This window comes from Chlamydotis macqueenii, chromosome 3 (genome assembly GCF_036417535.1).
Source record: "Chlamydotis macqueenii isolate bChlMac1 chromosome 3, bChlMac1.mat, whole genome shotgun sequence".
In the NCBI taxonomy this organism is placed as follows: Eukaryota; Metazoa; Chordata; class Aves; order Otidiformes; family Otididae; genus Chlamydotis; species Chlamydotis macqueenii.
Genome location: NC_141558.1, coordinates 25,813,821 through 25,835,731, shown reverse-complemented (window position 1 = coordinate 25,835,731; position 21,911 = coordinate 25,813,821).

Here is a 21,911-nt window from a genome sequence, read left to right as displayed (position 1 = left end):
AGCAGCTCATTTAAGGTTACACAGTACGAAGAAGTGAAATTCACTCTGTAAGCCCTCCTAAAAATCTTGTCCTTTCAAGAAATGTGCTGGAACTATGGGCTGACACTGGCAGAGATGGTACAAGGATTTGGTGCTGGATGGGACGGGCTTCAGAGGGCCGCAAGGAGGGGCATGGCTGCTTAAAGCCCAGGCAGGCTACAGCTCCAGGGGCTGTGAACGGCAAATTTAGGGCAGTAATCTCCAGTAAGAGCATCTGACCTCAGGATTTCTCTGGTTTTGATCCAGCCCGCTCTCCCTCTTTGTGCAGTGCTCCCTATACATCAGAATAACTGCCACAGGAATTTTCATTGCTTTTTCCCATCACTTCATTTAGAAAAAAAATTAAAGTGTTAACTGTATTTTCTTTTGAGGGCCACAACAATTTCTGTGTGTACTGGATAAAAAAATGCTCAGTGAATTTCAATTCCTTGCAATCGCCACAGCGTTATCTTTACTGACTGCTGCAGGCAGACACCGAGATCTCCCGATCTCCCCAGGTTTTGGCGTGCAAGTTCCTTCCCTTGGTGCCTTTGGGCAGCAGTTCCTGCAGCCACTGAGCAAAGCCCTGGAGACAGCAGCAGCAGAGCTTGTACCTCTCTCTCCGTGCCGCTGGTGCTAAACCCCACGGAACTCTGCTCTGCTGTGCTCTTCCTCAGGTTCTTGAAGTTTAACGTGACTCCTGGTGTTTTTATTAAATGCAAGCTGCAACGTCCCAAGCTCCTTGTCCCAGACCAGGTTTGCTCATGCAGAGAGTCAGGCTGAGCACTTCCGTAGGGTTCTTCTCCAGGTGCCCATGCATCATTTTGGCTGTGATTCTGTCAGGGCCACAGTGTCACCAGCTACAGCTGCACCCTGTACTTTACAAACACTCCTCCTTTTCCAGATAGCTCTATGATTTGGTGGCAGCACAGCCCAGCTTTTCCAAAAGCAGTTAGCGACATTTCCCAGCCTGCCTCAGAGACCTGGCTTCCCACATGTTTTCCCTAATAAACCTTGAAACTGCACAAGAAATATATGTTTCATTTAGAAATCTGCAATTTGTTCCTATTATTTATTAGAGAACCTACTGAAGCTAATGCAAACTTCCTCCTTTTCTCCTACATACATTTGCATGCAATATAACATTTGCACTGCTGTGCTTTAGTGAACATCTCTCATCCCAGGGACAACTTCTTGGTGTCTTTGAGGTGGCCACTGTATTTAGTGTTTATCACTGGGTTCCTTCTGAGCTTGAGGAGAACAGCAGCAGGTATGCCAGTAGAGCTCTAATAAACTTCTGTGGATACTGGGAAGCCAGTGATCCCCCAACTCGCTGTTTTGTAGCTAGTAACACTCCACAGAGCCTAGTAAAAAAGAAGCCAGTATTTAAAGTGGGAACACCAGATTCAATAACTGTCCCCTGGAGTACGATTCTCCTAGAAAGGAGAATCTCCTTTTTAGAAGATTTGCCTAGAAAGGTGAAGTCAGGAAGGCTTTGCAGCCTTCAGAGCAATCTGTCCATGCCCTCTCGGGTAGGAGGATTCCTGCTGTAAAGCAATGGGAGAAGTAAATGCCAAGCTCCTACAGCTTGCTTAGCGGCAGTTTTTTCTTAGTCTAACAGGCTAACTGTTAATTTAGCCCTTGAATTTAGTTATCCATCTCAAAGATATTCCAGAAACGACTCCTGCTACATGACGTGAAGGGGAAGCTGTAATCACGCTGGCAGCAAGAAGGCAAAAATGACCCCAGCGAAACAAAGCGAGGGTAATACCCAGAGATATGTTGTGCTCAAAAATCACAAATGAAACTGTTGGTGCATGATGGCTCCTTGTTATCGACTTCCAAGAGTTTGTGTTCTGGCTGGAAAAATGCTAGTTGATAAAATATTTAAGCAACAACTGTTCCTACTGTGGAGAAAGTCCGAGCTCCTATTAAATGCAATTAGATCAAAAGAAAGTAGGTTTTTATGAGGACAACAGTACAGATTTTGATGAAGGCATCTTGAAGTGTGCCTTGTTATCTGGCTGCAGGCAATGCACATGGAAGAAAGGAGTCGCTCCATTTATCTTGCTCTGGCAGGTCATGTTCGAAAGAAGAGGCTGGGGGTAGCGGGGAAGAAAGCGTAATGGAGTGAAGCCTATTAACGTCAAGTCTCTGAAAATTCCTGCTTTCTACTCACCCTTTGATTTGCGCTGGGGAAGCAGCTCTGCCAAGATGACCTCAAGCTCTCCAACACTTTTCAGTTAGGTTTATTCTTTCCCTTAAACCACTTACTAGCTTAGACTACAGGCCTTCCCGTCCATTCCCATCTGTGCATGCACAGGCAGTGCTGGACATCTCATCCCTGCCAGCTTACTCACAACATGGGCATTCAGAGGCCAAGAACCGGCAGTATTTTTCTTGGCGGTGTAAGAGACTGGGACTCCTTGCCCAGAGACCATCACACAGCTGCCTAATGAAAAACAGGAAAACCTTCCAAAAAAAAAAAAAACCCTCCAAACCTCTCCACCAAGGGGAAACAAGGCTTGACATCACCCACGTTTCGTACCCTTCACCCCACCCTGCGGCGTTCCTGCGTGTTACTCATGCCTCTGGCATCAGCTACAGCGTGGCTCATTTTACAGAGCAGTAGGACAGATCACCAGGGATGATACCGGAGGCAGGCCGAGCCGGCAGCGGGCTCTCCAGACGCCCTCTGATTTTGGTGAGCAGGAGATGTGGCTGTATAATACTTTGTCTCAGACATAAACTGGACTACTGAGCATAAACCACGTCTGCCTGTAATTTCTCACCCCGGCAGGGAGAACCAGAGCAATGCGATACAAACTCTGACGTGATCCCTGAGCTACGACAGCATTAACATCGCCAGCAAAGCAAAATAACCCCGGCACGGAGAGTGGAACACCAAAGTCCTCGCTAGTGAGTGCTCATGGCTCAGGCAGGGATGAGGCTGGGAAAAGCTCACTGCTAAGCCCAGGGCCAGCCCTAGGTGGCCTCCTAAGATAAGAGGCAACGCTCTGAACCAGAGAGAGAAAATAACTGGGGAATAAAGGAGCCAGAGCCACAGGGGTATTTCAGGTCCAAATCCTCTGTGGATTTTTGACTCATGGGCTTAGGCCCAGCCTGTGCAACCAGTGCAACCCTCTCACGTCCCACTGTCCCAGTGGGGTCCTCAGCTATGGTGCCTCCGTAGCCCTTGCTTGTCGCTTTCCCCCCATGGAAGGGGCAGAGGGGAGCTGAGGCCAGTGGCGGGGATGCCCGGGAACGCTTCTGGACACGAGGCATCCTGAACAGCCATGGGAGGTGAACAGGGGAATCCTCCTTTCAAATGCTGTTAGGTCTTGCTCTTAAAATAATCACTTGTAGACAACAAATTTCACACACCATTTTAAAAAAAATCTTTCTGGGCCTCCTCAGAGAATGGCACAAAATAAGATGTTTCAGATTTTTGTCTTTTCCCCTTTATTCAGGGCTCAGCCACACTAGCAGAAATCCCACTGTTTCTGCTGGATGAGGGTCAGGGTCGTTTCCAGAGGCGCATGTGAAAAGTGGAGCTCCGGGAGGGAGCATCCATGAGCTCCTGGAAACTCATTCTGACTTTCCACTTCCCAGCCATCCCAGCAAGTGTGGCAGTGTTGGTATTTGCCCGTTCCCACTCAGGCCGCGAGGGTTTGAAGACACGACATGGCGAAGAGGGGAGAGGGCAGTCCTGCAGCCTGCTTCGGTTCCTCCAGCTGTGACTCCCAGCAACATGGCCTGTTTGATCTTGCCATGAGCTAATAAAATGTGATGCTTGCCCTGAATCCAAACCCAGCGCTAGGACAAGACATTATTTCTCATCCTGCCTTGGAAAAGCAAAATCCCCGCAACAGAAAGGAAACTCGGAACATTCACACTGTGCAAGAAGAGTATCCTGGGAAAAGCTCTGAGGGCTGCTGTGTTTCTTGTTGGCTGCCTTGCATGCTTGTGTGTTTCTACAAAGCTTTGCAATGGTTTTCAAGCTATACCAGGGCAAGCTGTTCTCTGGGGGAGAGGAACGCCTCACCAGCCAGGACATCAGCGGAGCTGGTTTCTGTGTCCAGCCCTGCTTCCTTCCCAAAAGGGAGGTTTTATCTCTCTTTTGTCCTAACACAGCCAATGGGGTTTTGTAGTGTGAAAAATTTGGTGCCAAACACGTTTGCTGTTGCCATGACATGCTAAAACACCGCACAGTTAGAGATCCTCCTGTTGACGTATGCAACCAGAGGCACGACGCTGGCCTAGAAGAGCCCGCGGGATGATATGCTGTGGTGAGTCTGGTGCTTTAACTGCAATTAAAGTAAAAAGCATTTTGATCAATTTTATCATCAAACTGCTCTGACTTTACAACATTTCCTCAGCTGTGCTTGGAGTTTGAAAGAGATGACATAGTGAGAACCTCGCACACCCTTTTCCTCTCTTCTATCACAAACAAATGCAGAGCATCTATAAATTTGGTCTGTACTTCCTTGTAAACAACTTTTACTGGTGGTGCCCGCCGGCAGTAAGGACTCAAAATCAACCAGATTTTTGCTTATCTGACACATATCATGAAAAAAAATCTCTGTAGGCTGTGTTCTGGGACACTACAGGTGGCACGTGCCTCCCAGGGGACATCAGAGACAGCAATGAAATCACTAAATACTCATGCTGTGTCTTCATGGCCTACCTCCACTTGGAGATCAGCTGCTATGACAGGCCCTACAACAGGAGCTGGTGATTTAGCAGTGACTTTCAAAAGCTCTTTCGGTGGGGTAGGAAACACTGATGTAACACCAAGTTGCCAGTTTTGTGACCTGCCTGATAATTTCTGTCTGGATAGGAATGAGAAAAAAATTGGAATTCCCATGTACCCAGCAAATCCCAGCCATTATGTCCTAGCTCTGCCCTCCTCAAGAAGCAAAGCTGAATCTAGTTGAGAGGAACTGCAAAGACGGCTTTCAGAGAAAAAAAGGCTAGTTTCATCATCACTTCCCTCTTTGCCAGCCTTACTGTCTCCTTCACGACCCACTCCCCCAGTCTCCCTCTCTTTCCCCAGGTAGGACATCTCCATGGTTGAGTCTCCTGTCCAAATGCTTCTTTTGGAAGTCTTCAGTCTCCTGATTTTACCCTGCCTGCCTACCTCTCTGCTGCTGCACGCCAGCAACTCCACACCCTAAGGATGCAAAGTGGGAGGCTGTGCCTGCTACCCATTGCCCAGGTGGTGGAAGAGACAGAAAAACCTGTGTAGCCACAGGCATAAGCCACCCAATAGTCCTCTTAAAATGTCTCACTACTCATCATTGCGAAGGAAGGCACTGCAAGGCTTAGGCAGCCTGGACATGGGGACCAAGTGCCCAGGCACAAGCCTATGTGTGGCTTTTTTGTCCATGGTTAATGAAAAAAAAAAGAGGGGAAGAAGGAAAATAGGGAGATGCTGAAGAGCTCCAGTTTGGCCAAGCTTAGCTTATCTGACAGCTAATCTCAAAGAAGCAAGCTGAGATTTCAGTGTGGGCAGAAGGAGGCAGGTTTGGCATAGAGAGTGAGCAGTAAATTGTCTACGAGGAGACAGGTAAATTAAATTTTGCTTTTATCCAGAGACAGGAGAACAGACAGCAGAAATGGAGACCTGCAGGCCATATAAGAGAGGTGGGAAGATGAGGACAACCCACCAAAGGCAACCTGATAAGGTGAGGAGACAGTTAGAACCCAAGAGTGAGCAAAACAGGAGAAAGCCAAGGAAGATTAGATAGAGGGGAGAGCTCAGCAGTGTCTGTGAAGCCTGATGGTCCAAGGGAGATAAGGCTGGTGTATTACTTGGGATGGAAGGCCTTTCTGTTTGCAAAATTTTACCTTACAAAGAATTTTAAAAAAAAAATCTCCTCTAATTTTGAGCCACTCCTTGCAAGTGAGACATCCTCAAACGATTGCCAAGGAATGCTTTTGTATTTTTACCTTGTTAGCTTTGGCACATGGTGAGGCAGGCAGGAACTCCTCTGCATCTGGCTATCATGGAACCGGTTTTGGACATGCAACTGGTAACACTTTTCCAGAAATCCCTTCTTCCCAAGAAAAGCTGAGGTTTCCATCCTCCCTCTGCTTCTTTCTGTGTGGCGGATGGACATTGAAAAGGAATGAAGCATTTCTGGAGTAAAACAGTACTTTTACGGGGAGAATGGGCTGCTGGCCATGCCTCAGTCGAAATGTCAGGACCTGGTGCTGAGGAAATCGAGTTTCTTACAGGTGAGGCTGGAGGGCAGCTGGGTCCAATGTGACCAATGCAGCACTGCGATGATGGCTGTGTGTCCTGCAGCCATGGGCTGGCAGCTGAAGCCTTATGTCACTCTTGGTGGCAATCCTAATGGCTTCTGCATGCTAACAGCAATTTTTTATCTGGATCAGGAGTGATGGAAGCCCATTTATGTCAACGTTTTTTTCCAAGATGGGTTGAGGCATCAGGCCCTTGCTCATTTGTTGTCTTCTACAAGGGTCTAAGCTCCAGACTCCTCTCACACTTGACCTCCAGGTTTCCCAGGTGTCTCAGCACAAACCTCTTCAGACAGAGGGGAGCACCAAAAGGCCTGTGTAGGTCCAGCCACTGCCCAAACCAGCAATGCCCAAGTCCCAGAGGGACTCAGTTTGGAAGGTAAGCAACAGGCAATGGCAATCCACAAATTGCAATAAGTGGCCACCTACTTTTTTTCAGGAAGGGCTTAGCAGAAAAACATGTTTTCTCAAAGTTCATATGAGACTCTTGAGGTTAGGGCACTTCTCAGAAAGTGGGAGGTCAGATGCTCTGCTGCCTCAAAGGGCTCAAATACACATAATCTTCACACAGCGTAACAATTCCTTAACGTATTTCCTAAGGAGTCTCTAGAAAGTGCGGAAATTCTCCATTCCTCTTATTGGACTTCGCAACCACAGAAAACAAAACAGAAGATATTTTTAAACCTCTGTATAAATCTGCAATGTGTTGACATCTTCATTACTCTGCAATGTTCTTTCTGCCTAATCTTAAAAAGCATAAAACAGAGTGAGAGATGGCCAAAGTCAAAGGGAATTTTCAGAAAAACAGAAGGTCTTTCACAACAAGGGAGAAAAAGTAAGTTAGAACTTGTTCTCTTGGAAAATAGGCATCCGGGGGGTAACATGATAGGGGTACATAAAATTAAATTATCTAAGTAAATTGTGGAACTGATCACTGCAAGATGTTATGGAGGTCAAAGTACGGAAGGATGCAGCAGGTGCTTAGCCATATTATGGAAAAGATGTAGCTACAATAGCTAGATAGTAGCATCATCATCATCATTACTATTATTGTTATTTTCTGGTTTGATATTCAGCATTCTGGTTGCCATGGATTGGGTGCCATCTCTGTCCGAGGACATCCTCAAGCCACAGGCTACTGGAATATGGAAAATATGGCAGGGAAGGATAATTTTGTACCGTCTCTTTCTTGTGTTCTTTCCCTAAGCATCCACATCTGATAGGGAGAAAACATTTGCTCTCTGGCCTGACTGAGTTACATTCTTACATAATTCAATATTAATTGAGAAGAGGGCATAGGGGAAAGAAAGGACTGCAGCCCAGCAGGCAGGCATTGGGTTAAGAGTCCTGGACCAAAGGAGCCCTTCACAGATGAGGAGGCTGATCAAGTACCGCAGCTCCAGGCAATGGCAAAGCCTCAGAAATTTATGATTCAACTGTGTGAAAATCAAGCAGCATTTGAGTCTCATATAACAAATGTTCTTTTTACACACTGTCTTCAAGTTAAATTTTTTGTAAAGCATCTGAAAAGCTACATCCAGACTTTGTGTCTGAAACAGCAAGCAGATGTTCTGATGCATGGAGACAGTCTAATGGCACTGCCCATTCCCTGGAATGTGAGCAGGAACTGATTTGTTTTCCTGATAAAACAAAGTGCAGTTCAATAGCATATTGAATAGCAATTTAGAAATTACAGAAGAGAAGCAGCTAACAGTTGAGGTTGCAAGGGACTTCTGGAGATCATTTAGTCCAACCTCTCATCTCAAGGCAGGGTCAGCTAGAACTTCCCCCTGGGACCATGTCTCAATGGCTTTTGAGTACCTGTGAAGATGGAGACACCACAATCTCTTCAGGAAACCTGTGCAGGTGTTTGACCACCCTCACAGTAGAAAAGTGTTTTCTTATTTCAGATGGAACTCCCTATGTTTCAGTTTGTGCCCATCGCCTCTTGTCCTGTCAGTGGGCACCACTGAGAAGAGGCTCTGCCTTCTTCATACCCTCCCATCAGATACCTATTCCCACTAACAAGATTCCCCCTGAGCTTTCTCTTCTCCAGACTGAAGAGTCCCAGCTCTCCCTGCCTCTCCTCATGTGACAATTGCTCCTGTCCCTTGGTCATCTCTCAGACACTTCATGGGACCTCCTCTAGTAAGTTCACACTTTTCTTGTACAGGAGAGCCCAGCACTGGACACAGCACTCCAGGTGTGGTCTCAGCAGTACTGAGCTGGGAAGGGTCACCTCCCTCGTCTGGCTGGCAACACTTCGCCTAATACAGCCCAGGACACCATTAGCCACTTGTCCACTAGGTCATCCAGGGCCTTTTTCTGCAAAGCTGCTTTCCAGCCAGTTGGCCCCCAGCCTATACTGGAGCATGGAGTTGTTTCTCCTCAGGTGCAGGACTTTGTCTTTTTCTTTATTGGGCTTCATGGGATTCCTCTCTGCCCATTTCCACCGCCTGTCCAGGTCCCTCTGAATGGCAGCAGAACCATCTGGTGCATCAGCCACTCCTCCCAGATTTTTATCATCTGCAAACTTGCTGAGGGAGCACACTGTGCCATCATCCATTATTAACAAAGGCATTAAGTAATATCAGCCTTAGTATCAACATCTGGGTACATCAATAGTGACTGGCCTCCAGATGGACTTTGTGCGACTCATCACAACACTGTGAGCCTTGCAATTCAGCTAGTTTGCTGTCCATCTCACTGTCTGCTTACTGAGCCCACACTTCTCTGCTTGTCTATGAGGATGCTATGGGAGACAGTGCTGAAAGCTTAGCTAATGTCAAGATAAAAAACATCCACTCATCCACCAAGCCACTCACCTCATCATAGAAGGCTATCAGGTTGGTTAAGCACAATTTCCCCTTCATAAATCCATGCTGACTACTCCAAATCACTTTGATCACATGAGCCTTCTTTCAGTTACCTGAAGAAGACCTCACCTACTACTTCTTCCCAATCTGATGATTGGCATAAGATACCCACAACAACATAACCCATATTGATCTGTCCACTAGTAGAAAATGAATGATCATTCAGCTTTGTGCAAGTTTCCAATCTAGTCCAATGGTCAATGACCGAGTTGTGGCAGACACATACACGAACAGAGAGAGGAAAAGACCAGAAAAAATGATATCTTGTGGTTGGTGCAGAGGATGATGTTGCTTTTTGAGATTAGGCAGCCAGAAAGCTGAGTGTGATGGAACATCATAGGTCTGCTCTGAATGTCTCAGACTAACACGTTTAAGGAAAAACAGTAAGGGATCTTCTCCAAGAGAAATTTCTTTTGGGGCCTAAATACTGCATTGGGAAGTCTGGACAGGATGTAAGGAGCATGTCCTGATGTTCAGAAGGTGGATACTGTGGGTGTCCCTCCTCCCTGTCCCTCCACTCCTCTGTTCCCAGGTGTAACCCAGGACCCATGCAGAAATCTGGCACCTTTGGAAACCTGCAGAGCTGCAAGCAGTTCACACCTTTTACCTCTGGTACCAACCTGCAGCCAGGGGTAAGGCTGTGGCTGGCAGAAGAAAAGCAGACCTTCCTTCCTTCCTCTGAAGGCCAGAGATGGAAAGAGTGGTGGAAAGAAGGAACAGAGAGAGAAGGGAGGAGAAAGGACAAAAGACAAAGGAGTTTTAATAGGAGTTATCATACTTCCTTAAATTTGTACGACAAACCTGATCATATCCACGAATGTTTTGCAGGGCCTTTACCTGTGTCAGATGACAGATAGGTAGTTACATCAGCAACTTGGTTTTACTTGTTTCAGATCAGAGGATATGTCCTTATATGCCCACCTTGTGATGAATGATGCCCTCATATCCTCCCTCCCAAAAACTCCCACTGATGCTTGCTTTCAACTTCAGACTTGGTGCCCTTTCCCCAGACCTTTTTCAGTGCTTGGAGAAACTTTCCTGGTCTTTTAAGCACAAACACATGTTCCCTCTTCCTTTAAGTTCTCATCATCCACATGGATTTCCAGTGCAAGGCATGTTTTCCAACCAACTTCATGGTTTGCTCCTCAACTTCTACTGGTCGTATGGCATTTATCTAAAAAAGATTGCACCTCAAAGCAGAGATGCTTAGAGGAATAGAGAAAGTAACACAGAAGTAAAACAAAACAAACAAACAAACAAACAAAAGCTTAATTTTGATAAAAGCATCATTCTTTACAAAATTCAGAAGGTATGGTAGGTGACTTTGCTGCATGTAGACCTTGTCCTGAATTGTTCCTTTTGCAAGAGGAGTAAGAGAATGCCATGTAATTATGCATTACTGTAACAAAAGCCAGTGGCTATCGCACTACTGACACAGGTACTTACATACATCCTTCCAGCAAAGGAAAATAGCCTGCAGCGCATAATTAGGTAGCAAAGTACTTTAAGTGGTTTCTCTTAAATTATTCTCATCTTTTGATAGTTAAAGTTAGCAAACTTTAAGATTTTGAGGTGAAAACTATTCATTTGGGCTATTTTCATAGCAAAACCAAAGTCACTTCTTGCTGCAATTTAAATTTCTTGTGGATCCTGGAAAAAAAAAGTAAGAAAGCAAGTCAAGGAGTGTGCAGACATTAGGGCTCATTCTCGTGCTTTCAGTAAAGCTCTCCATGGACCATGACAATACATTTGCAGCTATCATCATATGTTTGTCTTCTGCAGTTGCCCGGCAAGAAATACTGCACTAGCATATTCTTGGTAGAATTGTAAAAAAAAAAAAAAAAAAAAAAATCACAAGATCAGCTTAGGAATATTTCAATGTTAATAATACCTTGTGCTTACCTAACAGGCTTATTCAGTGACCTCAGTGTAAACACTGAACTCAATTGCTGGGAGGGGAAAAGGGGGAAATGCGGCTTTCGGGAGAAGGGCAAGCGCACCCCAGCCATGCCTGGCTGTTTGCCACAGCCGGGGAAGGTTTCCCTGACAAAGACGGGAAGTGCAGATGTCATTTTTCCCCAGCAAAGCATTTAAAACTCTTTCTCCCTGCTACTACTGCCACTCAAATGAAAACAAAGGGTATTTGTTCTTACGGGTTTAGAAACATACAGTTTGCTTTATATATAGCAGGAACAAATCTTTTTTTTTTTCCTTGTCAGACACGGTTCTCATTGGCCATTCTCTTCTCTTATGGCCATTCATGTTCAAAACCTAACTGTTTTCCCTTGTATTTCCAGAGGTGTTTTTTTTCTTAAAGCAGTTGTTCCTCTCTAACTGGATGGCAGCAGAAGTAAATCAGCCTCAACGTATTTAGAAACAAAGGAACAATGAAACATTCAGCCAAGCTTGCCTCAACAGATTTTTTTTTATATATATATACTTCTAAGGCAGTTTGCAACAGGAAAGCTGCCCAAGAGCTCAGAGGATTTGGGAGGAGCTCCAAGTTGCAACTGTGACTCTTGTGGGAGATTAAGAGCCAGATCCTTCCCTCACTTAAGCTCCTGGAAGGCGAGCAACTGCTCAGAGCTGGGAGAAGAATTTGATCAGTTTTCTTGCCATGGTATGCTGAGGGCAAATTACCATGATTAATGAGTTACTGCTGGTCAACTGAAGTGCGGTAACTGGGCATGTGAAGGCTGGCTCCAGGTTTCTCAGCAGCATAGGCAAAATTCAAGTGTGTAGGCGCTCCGCTCATGGTCCTGGGAAGAGGTGGAAAAGCAAAGCGGGACCAGGGCAAGCAGGTGCCAGGATCTGGGGAGCGAGCGCAGCCGAGGCAGGCAGCCCACGGCTCCCCTGGCTTGCTCTAGCAGGCAGCTGCCTGCCTCGCTTGTGGCATCGGCGAGTCCTGCCTTGTCCTCTCAGCCTGTGGCAGTTGTGAGAGAAGACTTGCTACTGAAATCCCTGCAGCCAACATGTTTTGAATGATCATCCCACAGGCTGACAGCAAACGGTCAGGTAATGGAGGCCAACTGTCACCTGGGAAGCTGTCAAGGCACTTATGTCCGATTGCCTACAGATACGCTTCCTTAAATACTAGGTGGCACTTACATGCAGAGCTCTCTTCTGACTGGAAGCATGCAGCCTCCAATAAGGCTGGGGCTGTATTTTGGACCTTGAGATCAATTTCCACTCATGTGACCTGAAACCATTGCAAAATTAATAGTCTTGCTCTAAGACACAAAAGAAATGACAGAGGCAGAGGGAGGAGGGCATCTCCTACATCCCGTCAATCTGGAGCTGCAGTCCCAACACAGCATGAACACGTCTCCCTAGCAGTTTAGGCCAGGACACGCAGAAGGATACCAAATTCAGTTCAAACTGCTGAAGGTAATTCTGTCAGCAAGCGGAATGCAATCACGCGGGCTGGAAAAGAGCCGAGACAGTGATTAGCACCCTACAAAAAGTCGTGAGGGATCGGTTAATGAGGGCTACTTGGTTAGCTGCTGCGAGGCTCCAAGCGCAGTGCACTGTGTTTCCCGTCATGCTCAGCAGCTCTCCCACCGTTTGTCCTTTGTACTATGACCAGCCAGAGAGCTAGGCAGAAGCAGGGACAGTCCCCAGCATCTTTTGCTTCTGGTCTTTTGCCTTTCTTTGGGAGGAAGAGGATTCAGGTGATTGGTGAAGCTGTGGAGATCGTTTGCCTTTAGCTTGCTGGACTGCCAGTGCTAGGAAATGTTTCCAAGAAAGCTAAGCTTACAGCTTCTATTGCTGTTTTAAAATGAGATATTCATGGTTCTGGGTTTTGTCACTGGTACTCCAGAACCAGAAAGTTAAAATAGATTTGATATGAATGTCTGTATTCTTTACAGTTTTAAAGTTCAGTTACCCTGTTCAAAATGTCATCTTCTTTTCCAGGCAGAATTTCCTTGTTACCATCTCTTCAGACCTTACTTGATTTCTTTCTGCTGCTCAGCTTTGTCCTTCAGGTAACTTCCCTTTGGTTTCTTTCCAGTGTTCTGCATAATTTCCACCAGCTTTCAGTTTTACTTGCTGAGCTGCTTTTTTTGGTCCTTTTTTCTCAGCTAACTAAAATGAACAGCCAACACCATAAATATTTGTTATTTTAGTGGTAATGTATAATGTAAAAAGGAGGGAGGCACAGGAAGGAAGTACATATTTTTAGAAGAAAAAGAGAATGTTCTGAAAGTACTTACAGAGAGAGGCTAGCCTGCTAGTAATGATGCTGAAAAAAAAATTGCATATGCAATGGATGAATGCTTTTATGATCTGGATTTATCTGAGGAATGAATCCTGGCCTGACAGAGGAACTTTGGTCCTGACCACAGGGATCAGTCTGTTCTTAATTTAAGATGACAACATGACCACACAGATTTAGTGTGAAGAAAGAGACTTCTGTGTTCCTTTCGTGAGCGAGGCACAAACACCCCCATGCTGGGCTGTAAGGTTGCACTCAACAGCCGTGGTTAGAAGAGTACAGACTGACAGCCTGGAAGAGACATTAGTCAGTGGGGGCAGAAAATCCCGAGCAGAGGTTCGCGTTACTAACACAAAACTGCCCTGCAAATGGGTGAGACCAACAGATTAGATACTACACAAGGATGGAGGCAATTTAGGTCACAAGCTTTCCGTTGGCTCATGTCCATTCAGCCTCAGCCTGCTGTCCTTCCTGAGAGGAAAGGGCAAGTCTCTGTAGTGATGCAGGCTGCGATGCTGTGCCTGGGTACATCCTCAGATGTGGCATCAGGAGAGCTATACCTAGCACTGGCTGCTAGAATTTAAATAATTACATTTGATTTTTCATAAAAATCTGGACTGTTTAAACACAAGAAGAAACTTATAGCTCTCTCACCAACCAAAGCTTCTGCTAATGATACCTACTGTACAAATAATGTGCTCAACAGAGGGGTGGGCTCTGAATAACGCCAATTGATTTCCTTCCTAAGGTGCATGGTTTGCAGCAGAGGCCTCATGAGATACCTCCTTTCCAGTCCTTGTTTTCCTTTGCAAAAGCTGTGGTCAGTGCCTTACCCCTGCTTTTCTTTCTGGGAACTTTGTGCTTCCTTCCCACATCCCATATCCCATGTCCTGCCTCCGCTGTGCACCCCAGAGAGATGTCTGGTACCGCTTGCCCCAAGGCAGGGCAGGGCACATTTGCACATCAGCTAAGGCTAAAGCATGACAGAGGCCATGACAGTCCCTACAGATCTGCCTACCCTCCACCTGGGACCTTAGCAGCAGCTGGAGCTGCCCCCCAGGCACCTCCCCAGGTGCTCCCAGAAGAGGAGGGAGCTTGAACCAAGTCAAGCCCAGCTTGTTCCTGGATTTCACCAAAACCTCTTTTGCCTCACTGGCAAAAACATGCCTTGAAGTACCTCAGGGAGTGGCCTGCAATGGTACATCCTGAGGCAAGAGGCAGCGCTGACTAAGGCTGTGGAAAACAAAACACCCAGCTTCCCAGCAAGGGCTGGGCCAAATGCCTGCACCTGAGACACGGTGGCCGCCCTCCGAGCAGACACCATGATGGCAGCGCCGCTCCCTGCATTGCGATCCAGCCGGTGAGCACAAAGCCATGCTGACCCTGCTTTCCAACGATCATCTCTGGTATCTGTAATTTCACTCCTCTACTTACGGTTTTTACAGAATGCAGAAGTTTCTTCTGGTAGATAAAACTGAACTGAATACTGAATTTGTTTTTTTTCCCCTTCACAAGAGCTGGATCTGTGAATCCAGCAATCCGGCAAGCGTATGTGAATTTCCCAAAATACATAGGACTGGACAGCTTTCATGTCAGTGATGGTTTTTCGTAGCTGTGTGACTCTAGGGGCTCCTACCCTGCGCATCCTAACAAGCTTCAGGGACACTCCTGACACCCTGGGAAGCAAAGCTATCACTCCCACCACCTGTGGATGTGCTGCAATTTGCAGGGGCCAGTCACGGCATAATTTCCTGTAAGGGTTCACTGACAAATAGAAGAAACAATTGAACTCAGAGAGATCTAGTCAATACACGCTATTGTAGAGCTCTTTTCTTTCAGCTCTAGTTGTACGAGATCTGACAGCATGGTTTTCTTCCTCCTTGTAAATTTGGCCAAAGAAAGAGGAGCTAATGCAGGGAAATAAACCTTCAGAGGAAAAAAAAAAAAAGAATACAATAGAACAAAGTCAGAAAACTTATTAAGTGTCTGGTTTTGAGAGATCGCAAGCAATTAATGCAGAAAAAGAAGTCAATATTTTCAAAAGTCTGCTTGAAACAAGAGGTGGAAATGAGATGTCTAATCCTAGGCACCTTCTAGAAAAGGAGACCATCAGCAGGAGAAAATTGCAGTAAGCACAGAGCACCCACACCTGTCTGCCGTGACGACTCACACTGTAGTTCCGTAATTCCTTAATCCAGTGCATGCCTCCACTTGAGCAGGAAGGGGTGGTCCTCTCTTCCCCCTACTCCCAGCTCTCAGTCCCATCCTCTCTCTTGCACCCACACCAATACTCATGCAGTCTGCCAGAGCCTAATATTCACTGAATAGGTTCTTTTTGATATCCCATATGAGCAGGATTTAATGTTTTAATACTAAGTTACTTATTTTAAGATATTTGACGTTACACAGGACTTTGATTTAGCAGACCGATACAGCAATACACTGAAATCACAATACAAGCATAATTTAGCAATTACAATACACAGCTGAATCACAATACAAACACAAATCCCATTACCATTCCCTATACACTCACTGTCACGATGCTGGGCATCTCCAGTCGCCAGGAAGAAACAGGTGAGTTGAAGCCAGGTCAAGGCCACTGTCCTCTTCACAGTGAATTTTGCTGGTTCTTCAATTTTTATATTCTGTGTTGGGCTAAGACATCTGCACACCTCCCCCATGCTGGTCTGGCTGGGTCAGGAAGATAATTTCTGCTGATTATTTTAGGGCAGGCCAATTACATAACCAGCTGACCCACCCAACTGATATAGTGGTCTTTCTACAACAAAGGTCACTCTCCAATCCCCTTGGTGTTGAGATAAGTTTAGCTTGCTTTACAACAGCTGTGGTCACTTCCTACATTCTTTCTTGAGCTTCACGATCACACCATTCTTGCCTACATCCTCTGAGCCTTTTTCCACAACAGAGTTTGTTGATTGGTCACAAAGCCATACGGACCACGCCTATTCACTTAATGCATGCCAGGAAATGTGGTGAGGTGCTGGAGCTCAGGCATCCATGCCTAAGTAAGAAGAGCAATGCCTTCTGGCCATTTTCTAGCCAAATTCCTGCATTCCCAGGCACGATCCAGAGCTTAGCACAAGGAGGCATCACTCTCAAGCGAGAGGTTGAGTGTGGACACTCCACTGTGGGTGGTCACTCAACAGTGGGTCTGACAGCATGGGCACAGGCAGCCTTAGCAGCAGAGAACAGCCTGGGAAAAGTTTGATCCCCTCATGTGAGTGTAGCTTTCTGCAAATCTTCCTTGTTTGTGCTGGGTTATATTCCAGCCAAGGTTCAACTCCGAGATCAGGTGAACAGCAACGAGGGACACCTGGAACAAGCGATTGCAGAAAGTGCTGGGTGAAGTAGCAGACCAGGCCTTTGACGGCAGCCAGACTAAGCTGATCATGGCACTACAGCCTGAAAAGAGATGTCACAGGCACTGTTGAGGAGAATAAGTACAAGGCTGTCCAAAGAACACCCCATCTTCTTGGGAAGAAAGGGCAGAGAGAGAAATACAGAGATCAGTCAGGCCAAGATATTGTAGGGAGCTCCTTCACAGCACTAAGCCTACAGTCGCTTATTCCAGCCTTTCCTTAGTCTTTCAGTTACCAGGACGCCCATTAAGTTGTTAGTTTTCAAGGGAAGGGATCCATCTTACTGACCCGTGGTCTGCCTGATGCATTCTGGGGTTTACCAGGAATGAAAACAGCACACATACAGTCTGTCAGGTGAAAACTGAGTTTAAATAGCCAAGCTTCATTTTCCTAGAAGCCTTTACCCCCTGGTTTAAGCTAAAATAGGCTCTGGACAACAGATGAACATCTTCACAGCACGCTACCCGGGCAGGTTGCTGGCACAGTTCTGTATGCGTGCTGTTAGGTGCGGGATGCTGTACTGCGATCATGAACTAAGGATACATATTTTATAAAGCTAATGTTATGCACGTAATTTGTATTTGGGGAGTGTAAGTTTCCTCTGCTGATGCACAACAAACCGCACACTATGTATTGTAGAGTATAACGGTGCAGTAAGAAACACTGATTAACGCACGTATTAAACACAGGAACTAGTTTGTGGTGTTAATATACACAGAGCGGAGTTCAAAGCCTTCCAGTGCCTGTGTGGCCCGTCCTGCCACCCCTGGAGACAGTCATCCTTTAAAGCCCGGGTGCTGGGAACTCTCAGCCTCCTCATCAGAGCGATGCTCCAGCTGAAATCAAATGACTGCGGCTTTTGAGTTGCTCTGGCAGAGGCTAGGGTTGAGGAAAGGGCAAGGGAAAGGCAGGCACCGTATCCTGAAATAAAAAGCAGGATCCAAGTGTAACAAAACTATCTGTTGGAAGCAGGAGGGCTGGTTAATAATCCTGTCCCCAGGCTACGGCCCACGGGAGGTCCTCGCTGATGGGGCAGGACCTCACTGCAGTAAGCAGGGTGCAAACACAGCCGAGGAAGAGACGCGCTGCGACAGCCCACCTTAGGGTTCAGGCACTCACAGGGCCAACACACATTACTGCTTAAATGCCAGAAACTGGACAGCAATTGCGAACTAAAACTCACTTTCCCGCTTTCCTTTAAAGACAACACTATCAAAAGGGCGAGTTAGGCTCAGTTGGTCTGCAATTCTGATCTTAATGGGCTTCATGCTGTTGCCATTATTAGACAAGCCTTTTCCATGTGGGTGGAAGCAGAAAGCCTGCCAAGCGCTAGAGGACAAATAAGAAACTATGTGAAGAATGGGGTTTTCTGATGAGAGCCTCTGATGATGAATCCTCTGCTACTATACTTGTGAGAATGGGGCCAGAAGGCTCAGCTCTGAGCTGCCTTTCTTCTGCCGTCAGCGCTCTCACTGCAGGGTTGGAGGAAAAATGTGAATGTTATAAAAAGCGACACGATCAATGATCCATACAAGGGCTGTAACAAGGCAACTACCTTGTCAAAATGATATGAGGAGGAGCGATTATAGCAAAAAGCAAATAGGCCTCGGTGATGCTTTTTTTTTTTCCTCATAAAAGTAGGTTAAAGAAACCAAGAGACATCAAAGCTGACAGTTTATTGAATTTGTCAGCAGTTCAAAGCTAGAACCTCTTGTCCATGCTGTGCAGAGCTCGCACCCGCTATCTGCAAGTTGTGAGGGACCAGGAGTATAGACGCCTCGCACAAAATAAAGGAGCAAACTGATTATTCTTCCTGAGTTTCAGAGGATCCTCAACACAGAAAATAAACATATTCAGTGAGAAACTGCTGTAATAAAATAATAAAACCCTGACACTTAGTGCTGGCAGGTGGCATAAAGGAATTATTATAAAAATACACTCCTTTGAGCCTTTAATGTTTCTCCTGGTATATAGCAAAAAGTCAAGAAGAGCTGTTTACGAAGACCATCTATGCGTGTTCAGTCCACACAAAAAGCTCCGTTGAAGTGAAAGGTGAGGAGGGTGTGAGGATACTGCCTATACTGGAGCTAAATCTTCGAAGTGCTTTTTCTCAGCGACGACTGCATCCGGAATTTAGCACATTTCAGCAATAAGTAGGAGCTCAGACAATTTTTAACTTGTCTAATTATAGCATGTTGGTAGCGATATTATAATTATGAGAACAGAGGAACTCTCGTATATATGACTAGAAGAGCTGCCAAGGAGAGCTGTTAGCAACCATACAAGTGTCCCTGGTATATACACCAAGCTAATTTAGTTCTTGTTAAAATATATGTAAGGAGTCAGATGCCTAAGCGGTCCCTGCAGCTGAACACGTCCCTGTCCAGGAGCAGTAGGTAAAAACCCTCAGTTCCCAGCAAAAGGAAAGCGTGCTACCTTCGATCTGCAAAGATTTAGGGTGATGTACTTCATTTCTCATTTCCAACAGGAAGTAAGAGCACAAACCACTTATTTCCGTGGCTGAAGTGATGTGGTAACTTGTTAAACAGCAGTAACTTGGCATTTCTGAGTTCCAGCTGTTTCGTCCCGACACAAGGAAGCCATTCCAGAGATGAAAGGGTCAGGGGACATCCCACAGCAGCTGTTCCCACACTGCTGGAGGCAGCAGTCAACGAGCCACAGGGACTGCTCAGAAGTTTTTGGTCCTCACCGTGTTTTAGTTAAGTATGTGGTGACAAGGGGACATTAAGGAAGGAACTTTACACGGCATGAGCTGAAGGTTCAAAAAGTCTGGGATCACCCAGCTGAAGTGGTGTAGACCTTAAGATACTTCATATACTTCTTAATAGACAACCTGAAATGGGAGCGAAGGAACTCCTGTGAGTCTTCACCTTGGAAACAAACCCAAGTATATTAAAATATTGCTTTCATGCTGAAGTAGTAAGTAGTCACTGGTTATTTTTAAATGTTATTATTGGTATTTCTTTCATTAAAAGACTTCTGAGGGAGGCAGTGGGTTCAAGAAGAAAATGATGAGACTGACCAGAGCATTCTTTTTCATATTATTTATTTTTGAAAGTGTACATCGGGCTTGTTTCTTTGAACAACAGCAGTACCGTGCCCCCAGGGACCGCAGCCTCCACTTGAATCGAGAACTCTTCTTCTTTCCCAGGACCCCTCCATGACCTCCTGTGGACTTTAACGGAAGGCCTTGGTTGTCAGTTGCAATCTCAACCTGTGCGCTTGGGACATGGTGGTCTATGTGGCTGAGTATGTTCATTCTGGCTGCTAACCTTGCGCAGCAGGAATACTTTAGTATCTTTGCCTACACTCAGGAAAATCCCACTGTGCCTAAGGGTGAGGGAATGGGTTTGATCACCTTTAAGACCTTTGCTTACTTACGACCTGGAGAGCTATCAGGGCTGTATCCAGTCTTCCCATAGAGCTCCTTAGGTCATGATCAAAATGACTGCAAGGGACTGCAGCATTTTGACACTCCCATCTCCAAAATATCTGAGGTCCACTTTACATGCGCATAGTGGGAAAGAGTCCCTGCCCTGAGTTTCCAGTGTAAGTGGTCAAAACAAGCAAACAGTGATGGAGGAAGAGATTAGTATCCACCATTATTTACCTCAGTGTCTACCTATATTCAGTATTGTTCACAGCCAGCAAAAAAACACATTCCTAGGAGAACAAAAGCCAAACATCCCTCCTTCCCAGGGAAAACTAAACTAGTTTTCATCTAACAAGATGTGTTGGTTTTGTTTGGGGGGGGGCTATGGTGGCAGCTTCTGCAAGAAGCTTCTAGAAGTTTCCCCTTTGTCCAATGGACTCAGCCGGGCCTAGGGCAGGCCCACAGCTGACCAGGGCCAAGTCAACTGGTGATGGAATGTTCCCTGATAACACCTCTGTGATAACATATTTAAGAAGGAGAAAAATAAAAATTAAAAAAAAAAAAAGAAAGGAGAAGTGAAGAAGCAGAAGCAGAGGCAGAGAGGGGGAGGCGTGAGCCTTGTGGGTGTTGTGGCCCTCACCCTCTGGCCTCCTGCTGACTCGGCCCAGCCCGGCTGCAAGAAGTGGAGAGGAGATGAGATGTGAAGAGAACCTGAGAGGCGTCTGCCTGAGCCTGATTGTGAAGCATTTCTTGCAAGAGGAACAGCTGCAGATGCCAAGGTCAGTAAAGAAGGAGGTGGAGGAGTAATGCCGCTCCTGGCAGAGATTCCCCTGCAGCCTGTGGTGCAGCCCATGGTGGAGCAGGTTGTCCCCCTGCAGCCCATGGAGGTCCACGGAGGAGCAGAGATCCACCTGCAGCCCATGGAGGACCCCACGCTGGGGCAGGCGGATGCCTGAAGGAGGCTGTGGCCTGTGGAGGGCCTGCGCTGGGGCAGTTGTTCTGGAGGGACTGCACCCCATGGAAAAACAACCCACATCGGAGCAGTTCATGAAGGACTGTAGCCTGTGGGAGGGACCTCATGCTGGAGCAGGGGAGGAATGTGAGGAGTTCTTCCCCCAAGGAGGAAGGAGCAGAGGAAAACGACATGTGATGAACTGACCATAATCCCTGTATTCCCTCTTCCTCCCTATGCAGCTCAGTGGAGGGGGGAAGGAGGTAGAGATAATTTAAATTAATTAAAGCTCAGGAAGAGGGAGTGGTGGGGGGAAGTTGTTTTTATTCTCTTCCTCATTATCCTACTTTGGTTTTATTAATAATAATAAATAGTTTTCCCCAAGTCAAGTCTGTTTTGCCTGTAACAGTAACTTCAATGACTTCTCCCTGTCCTTATCTCAAACCTCGAGCTTTTTGTCACATTATCTTTCCCCCGTTCCCTTGGAGAGTGGGGGAAATGAATGAGAGACTGCATAGCTGGTCCCAACTGGAGCTAACTATGACACAGGAAGCAAACTTACACTAAAATATCCGCTACACAAAAACTGACATGGATTGCTGGCTGTATCACTCACCAGAGATTATTCCCAATTGCTGGCAGGGTGCTGCTGGTGGTTTGCAGCCAGGGAACCCACTCAAAGTCCCCTTGCAGTTCCTCTGAGTTCAGCAGCAGGGCTGGAAACATCAACAGCAATCACTGGCTTGGGTGGCTCACTTTTCAGCTGCATATCTTCAAAGGGGCCTCTGAAGATGGTCAGCAACAAGAC